Here is a 7,279-nt window from a genome sequence, read left to right as displayed (position 1 = left end):
TTCTATGAGAAATCAATTCCATTTCATCTCATCATTTTAAACTTTCTTTTTTCTTGTTAGTGACTAGAATTTCTTCTAAATGTTCTAAAATACCACAATGATATACTCCTGTGGTTTTGTTTCATTTATTTTATAGGGCATCTCTGTGAATATTTTGAATATGGAAACTTAGGTTATTCAGGTCTGGAAATTTTTCTTGAATTGTGTTTGACAATTTCTCCTTTTGTTTTCTTTATTCTCTCTTTCTAATTTCCTATTTTATGGAAGTTTGTCCTCCAGAGCTAATCCTCTAGTTTTTGCATCCTTTTGTTCCTATTTAACATATTTGCCTTTTTATCTATTTTGTGGGATATTACTTCATCTTTTAAAATATTTTACTGTTTATCATCTTTGCTATTATATATTTAATTCCCATGAAAGCGTCTTATTCTCTGACTGTTCTTTGTGTAGAACTCCATTTTTGCTCCATGGATACATTATCTTTCTTTTTGTTTTCCTCCTCTTTTCCATCATTTGTTTTTGTTTTTTTTTTCAAATTGTTTAGCTTATGTTCTACTTTTGTTGCTAATGTTGGTTTTGAGACAGTGGTTTCCTATTGTTTGTTTAGTTTTGTCTTTATCACACGGGGTTTCAAAGCTGTCTGGTGAGTCTGGGTTGTCAAGTCATACATAAATGTAGAACAAAAAGAGCTGCTTGGAAGTTTGCACAAGAATGGAGCTTTCCCTAGTGAATTTCACTTGGAGATCTGTGCTGTGGTGGAAGGAAGTCTTGAGGGGAATTAGAAGTCTGTGCAAGACACCTACCTCACAGGAGACCTGTACAGTCTCTACAGGTAAGGGTACACTAACTTTCTAAAACAGGAGAGAAGAGGATGCTCCTACTGGCAATGGTGGCTTGCCAGAATTTAGGGTTTGATTATCTCAGCTTCATCAGAATCTGCTCTCATTTTCGGAAATCCAGTCTTTCATAATCGATGCCCTAATATTAACCTAAAAGACTCAGTGAGAGTGGGGATTCATCTTGCATTATTATTTAATCAACTCCAGGATTAGATTTGGAGTTTGGTTTTCAGAAATCCTGATCCTGCATATAAACAGGTTTGGGGGAAGGAGAACTCAGGTTCCCTTTCAAGTGGTATAGTTTAGGGGATCGTAGAGAAAGTGAATAAATGGGTAATATAAGGACATAACAGCAAAGATTACAGGGTGTTTGCCTCATGGTTAGAATACATGTTACATTTGTTTCAGAAACTTTTAAGGACATTCATATTTATATGAATTTACACCTGGATCTTACAGTTTTTGTATAACTGATAAAGACGATGGCTTCAGTTAATATAGGAAGTGCATTTAAATTCTGAACAAATTTTGCCACATTTTGATGAACTGCTGTATAGTCTGTGTTTCCAAACAAAATTTAAATTTCTTCTTAGTAGTGATCCAGTAACTTCTTATTCTTCTGAAAATCTTCTTCCTGCTTGATTTAAACTCTGATCCTTTTCCATTTGCTTCATTATTTCATTTATTTTACCTGTCATAATCCCTGGATAGACACATTGGCCTCTACTACCCACCCTCCCACAGTGTCTCCTAAAAAGATTTTGAAGACAGTTAATTATTTAGGTAAATGCATCTGTAATAAAGTCCTTGAGATCTTTTAATGAGTTTGAATCAAATGTTGAAATTTTGGGGGGCGTCTGCGTGGCTCAGTCATTTAAGCATCTGACTCTTGATTTCAGCTCAGGTTATGACCTCAGGGTCATGAGGTCTGGCTCCAAGCTCAGCAGGGAGTCTGCTTGAGATTCTTTCCCTCTCTCTCTCTCTGTCCCTCTCCCTGCTCATTCTCTCTCTCTGTCTCTCTCTCTCCCTCTAAAATAAATAAATAAATCTTTAAAAACAAAAAACCCAAATACTGAAATTTTCTATTCTGGCCAAACAAATGTTTGGTGAGATGGGAGATAAGATCTGCATGTATAATTCTTAAATAGTTTAAAATTAAAATTTCTGATTTTTATTAGTTAATTAATTCTAATTAATGTTAATTTCTTCTTTGGGGAAATGAAATACAGAATTATCAGACACCAGAACCATAATAAAATTCATTCAGCATCTATTACTGTGCTCCTTAAGTTTCACTTGAAAGCTCATTTAAAAGTCATGATAGATTGCTTTTTTTCTTTTTTGATAAATTGCTTTCTAATGCATCTGTGAGAAAATTAAAATTCAATCAGTGTTTAAATTGTACGTGACCATTAAACTATGGGTTCAGCTCTAGAGAGATTTATCTGAGTTTATCATTATGCATGGCTTCTGTTGTGGTCGTTATCCTTGGAGCAAGGACTTTTCCTGCACTTGTCTGTTGTTGAACGCTAAGTGCCTGCCCCAGCTTCACCACTCCCTGAACACATATGAAAGGAAGGAAGGCAGGAAGGTATTTCCCTCTTACACAGATTTTTCTCAGAATATGGTGAGTTTTTGCCAACATAATAGTGAACATTCATAAAGTGCTTTGAAGTTTATCAGTGTATTCCCATGCACATTTTTAAATATAAATTTTATAACTTTTTTAACAAAATAGAACACTGATTTATTAATTTATTCTTAAAATATAACTATTACATGGGCCGAAATATTTAGATTCAGTCAGTGCATTCTCTTTACAGCACAGTTACCATGGGAATGGAGATTATAATCAGAAGGTGATTAAATAAACCTGGGGATAGAACAAGGGGCATGAACTGGATGGTTTCCTTCCTATTGCCAGCCAGCCGGGAAAGAGGTGCATCCACTTCCGCTGGAGGATGGAGCTACTGAGCCAACATCCAAGTTGGTCCACAGGCACATTTTCTCCTGGATTGTGCCTCTGTCATACCTCTTCCCAATATTCCGATTTCAAAATTGACCACCCCCCTTCTGTTATCAGAATCTTTAACTTTAGTGCGCTGTGAATTGTGTAAGACTGATGAATTACAGACCTGTACCCCTGAAACAAATAATACATTATATGTTAATAAAAAAAAATAATACTATTGATTAGGCTGCAGTCTAGTACTCTCTTCAAACTTTTACCCTGGAAGACACTTCTTCTCTTGTGATATCTGTCTATATCTGAGCTCATCCATTGTGTGTTGCTTTTATTAGTGTAACTCAGTTGTGAAGGGTCCTCTCTGCTACTTCTAAGAGCACTTGCATTATAGTATCTGTGGTGGTTTGTACCCAAGAATACCTGCATTTTAAATATATTAACACATATTTCAACAAGGACTTATTGTCTGGCACTGTGCTGAGCACTTCATGTGTATTTTCTTTCTTTCTTCTTTTTTTTTTTTTTTTTTTGGAGAGCGTGGGAGAGAGGGGGGGTGGGATGGGAAGAGGCAGAGGGAGAGGAAGAGAGAGAATCTTAAGCAGGCTCCATGCCCAATGCTGAGCCTGATGCAGGGCTTAATCCCATGACCCTGAGATCATGACCTGAGCCGAAGTCAAGAGTCAGATGCCCAAACGACTGAGCCACCCAGGCGCCCCTTCACATGCATTTTCTCATGACAACCTATGTGACAGGCAGTTATTTATTCTCATTATTATGGATGAGGAACCTGAAACACAGTGAGTTAAGAAACCTCCCTAATGTCACACAGCTGGTAAATTTAGGTGCTAACTCCTGCCTTTCTAATACCAGGCACTGCGGTGTCATTCCTCTTTCATTCTTACATATATGTATGTGTATACACACACACACACACACACACACACATACACACACATAACTTAACCCAATACATTACATACATTACAGCATTCAATTCAGGAATCTTTCTCTAGAAATTTATCTAAAGTAAATTATGCAGGATAAGTAGAAGGATTTACTTAGAAGGATATTCGCCACAGTATTGTTTTGATTTAAAAAAATGAAGATTAACTAAATGTACAAGAAGTTTGAATAAATTGTGGTACCTTCATACAATGAAGTACTATGTATCTTAAAAATAGTAATGAATCCTAAGTTTATTGAACTAGGAAGATGTTCAAAATTATGTATTAAGTGAAAAATTCAAGTTTAAATCAGTATATGGAAGGGTGCCTGGCTGGCTCAGTAAGTAGAGTGCGCAGCTCTTAATCTCAGAGTCATGAGTTTGAGCCCCATGTTGGGCGTAGAGATTGCTTAAAAAAAATTAAAACTAAATTAGTACATGGAGTTGGATCTTTTCTTCTTTAGTCTCTTCTGCAGCCAACTTTATTGAGATATAATTGCATCATAACATTGTATGAGTTTAAGGTGTGCAAAGTTATGATTTGATACACATATATATTATGAGAGGACTACCTCAATAAGCTTAGTTTTTACACCTCCATCACCTCACATAGTTACTTTGTGTGTGTGTGTTGAGAATATGTAAGGTCTACTCTCTTAGCCACTTTCAAGTGTATAATACAATCTTGCTCACTGTACTCACCATGTTGTACAGCAGATCCCCAGAACTTATTCATCTTATAACCCGGAAGTTTGTCCTCTTTAACATCTCTCCATGTCTTCCACCCCCTCCTTCAGCCCCTAGCAACCACCATTCTACCATCTACTTTTTGAATTCAACATTTTAAGATTCCACCTATAATTGAACAAATACAAGGAGTATTTGTCTTTCTCTGACTTGTTTCACTTAGCATAATGCGTTCAGGGTGAATCCAGTTCCTGCAAATTGCAGGATTCTCTTCTTTTTCACTGCCAAATAATATTCCATTGCATCCATATACCACATTTTATTTATCCATTCATCCATCAATGGACTCTTAGGTTATTTCCATGTCTCAGCTACTGTGAATAATGCTGCAATCAACAATGAATGTGGGAGTGCAGAAATCTCTTTGAGATAGTGATTTCATCTCCTTCAGATATATACCTCAGCAGTGAGATTGCTGGATAGTATGGTAGTTCTACTTTTAATTTGTTTGAATAATCTCCAAAATGTTTTCCACAGTGGCTGAGCCAATTTACAATCCCACCATCAGTGCACAGGGGTTCCCTTTTCTCCATATCCTCACTAACACTTGTTATTTCTTATCTTTTTGATAACCATGTTAATCCAAATGACCCCCTCTTCATTTCCAATCCTGAAGGGGCCCTGTTTGACTCCAAGTCCAGAGAATCTTTTTACAAAGGACTCTCCCTAATTATAGGGCAGTTCTATTACATTTCATCGGAACTGCCAAACCCATTCAAAAGTACTGGAGGGCATTGATATGGTTGCTAGATGTGGAAGAAATTCCCGCCTAAATACCCAGATACTCCACTTAGGCCCCTCTGCCTCTGTTGCCCCACGGGGGTTACCCTCACACAAACTTGCCCTAATAAAGGGGGTCCCCACTCCCTTTCTAACAAATCCCTGATCTACTTTTGCCCCTCGTGAGAATACATCGGCAAACCTCTGCTGAGAGTTAAGAGTTCCTGGGCACTTGATCTCTGGACAGCCCATCTCTAAACTGCAGGCCCTAGAACTAGCATTCTCCCAGCTACAGCCCCCTTCTACAGGCCATCCACTTCCCATGGAACTGCCCTCTAACTGCTCTGGCCCCAACTCAGTCCCTGATACTCCCTCTGCCCCCTTCCTGACCTGCCAGACCTGCCCTCCTCCCGTCCCCACCCACTTGGCCGCTCTGCTCCCTGGCGCGACTCGGCACTGAGAGTCCCGGAGACGGCTCTGCGGTCGGCACCTCCTGTGTTCAGGCTTGGGCCTTTCCGAAACTCTCCCCTTCCTCTCCTGAGTCTCCTCCTTCAGTTTTGAAGCCGGTGGCGTCGCGGCCGCCCTGCCGGGCTGAGAATGCTGGGAGTGAAGCCGGTCGGGAGCGACCCAGGTTTCCAGCCGGAGCTGAGCGGCGCGGGCTCCAGACTCGCCGTAGTCAAGCTCACCATGCGAGGGTGTGGACCGTCTTTAAGGATTGCCCCAGCATTCAGTTCTATGAGTAATAAGTATCCACAGGCAGTTTTCTTGGAAGTTGATGTACATCAGTGTGAGGGGACCGCTGCCACCAACAATATATCAGCAACACCTACATTTCTGTTTTTTCGAAACAAAGTGAGACTTGATCAATATCAAGGAGCAGATGCTGTTGGATTAGAAGAGAAAATCGAGCAGCACTTGGAAAATGACCCTGGAAGCAATGAGGACACAGATATTTCAAAAGGCTATATGGATTTAATGCCTTTTATTGAAAAAGCTGGTTGTGAATGTCTTAATGAAAGTGATGAGCATGGATTTGACAACTGTTTGGGAAAAGATATGACCTTGGAATCTGATTGTGATGAACAGCTGCTTATTACTGTGGCATTTAATCAACCTGTTACGCTTTATTCAATGAAATTTCAAGGACCAGATAATGGTCAGCGTCCTAAATATGTAAAAATTTTTATCAATCTGCCCTGATCTATGGATTTTGAAGAAGCAGAAAGAAGTGAACCAACTCAAGCTCTGGAACTAACAGAGGATGATATTAAAGAAGATGGCATTGTCCCACTTTGTTAAGTTTCAGAATGTTAACAGTGTAACTATATTTGTTCAGTCCAATCAAGGTGAAGAAGAAACAACAAGAATTTCGGATTTTACTTTTATTGGTACCCCAGTCCAGGCAACAAATATGAATGACTTCAAACGAGTAGTTGGCAAAAAGGGAGAAAGCCACTAAGGTACAAAAGACACTGGAAGACCATATCGCAATCCGACCTACAGCTCCTGGATAATTGCTTGATTCTCATCCCAGACCGTCAATGTTCCATTCATTGCCATTACCAATAAATCATTGCTTTTGTTCGGATGGTATCACTAGTGTTTTTGTTGTAATCTTGATACATGCAATTGTAAATAAAAGTCACTACTTTTGCCAAGCTTAAAAAAAAAAAAATGCGGTCCAGGACTGGCAGCCATCTCAGCCCCTACCCTAGGAAATTGGTGGCCCCCAGGGCTTATCCTACCTCCTGGTAATAGTCTCTCCTATACCACTCTGGTGGTCCACTGGGACAATAAAAATACACGGTCTCTTCGGCCCGATTAGATTTGGGGGTCCAAGTCACTGCCATTCCAGGCAGTCCCTCTAAATTCATTCCCAAAGAGGGAGCTCTTCGCCACACTGGGCATTGCCAGTAAAATAACCAGAAGTGTACAAATCCATTTTGATGCAAATATTGGTACCACTTGCCTCAAACAGCTCCCTCTGGTGGTGGCCCCCTTGACTCTTTCTTTCCTATTACAGGCATGGATGCATTGACATGGCACCGTATGGAACAAGCCCAA

General features: G+C 39.5%; 1 pseudogene; it reads left to right on the top strand.

The window, feature by feature from the left end:
* Positions 1-5,700: 5,700 nt before the first annotated feature.
* Positions 5,701-6,735, top strand: LOC113927377 (annotated as a pseudogene).
* The last annotated feature ends 544 nt before the right edge of the window (positions 6,736-7,279 follow it).

The sequence above is a fragment of the Zalophus californianus genome, chromosome 7, assembly GCF_009762305.2.
Source record: "Zalophus californianus isolate mZalCal1 chromosome 7, mZalCal1.pri.v2, whole genome shotgun sequence".
Taxonomy (NCBI): Eukaryota; Metazoa; Chordata; class Mammalia; order Carnivora; family Otariidae; genus Zalophus; species Zalophus californianus.
The sequence above is the reverse complement of the archived record's forward strand: the minus strand, read 5'-3'. Positions and strand labels throughout refer to the sequence as shown.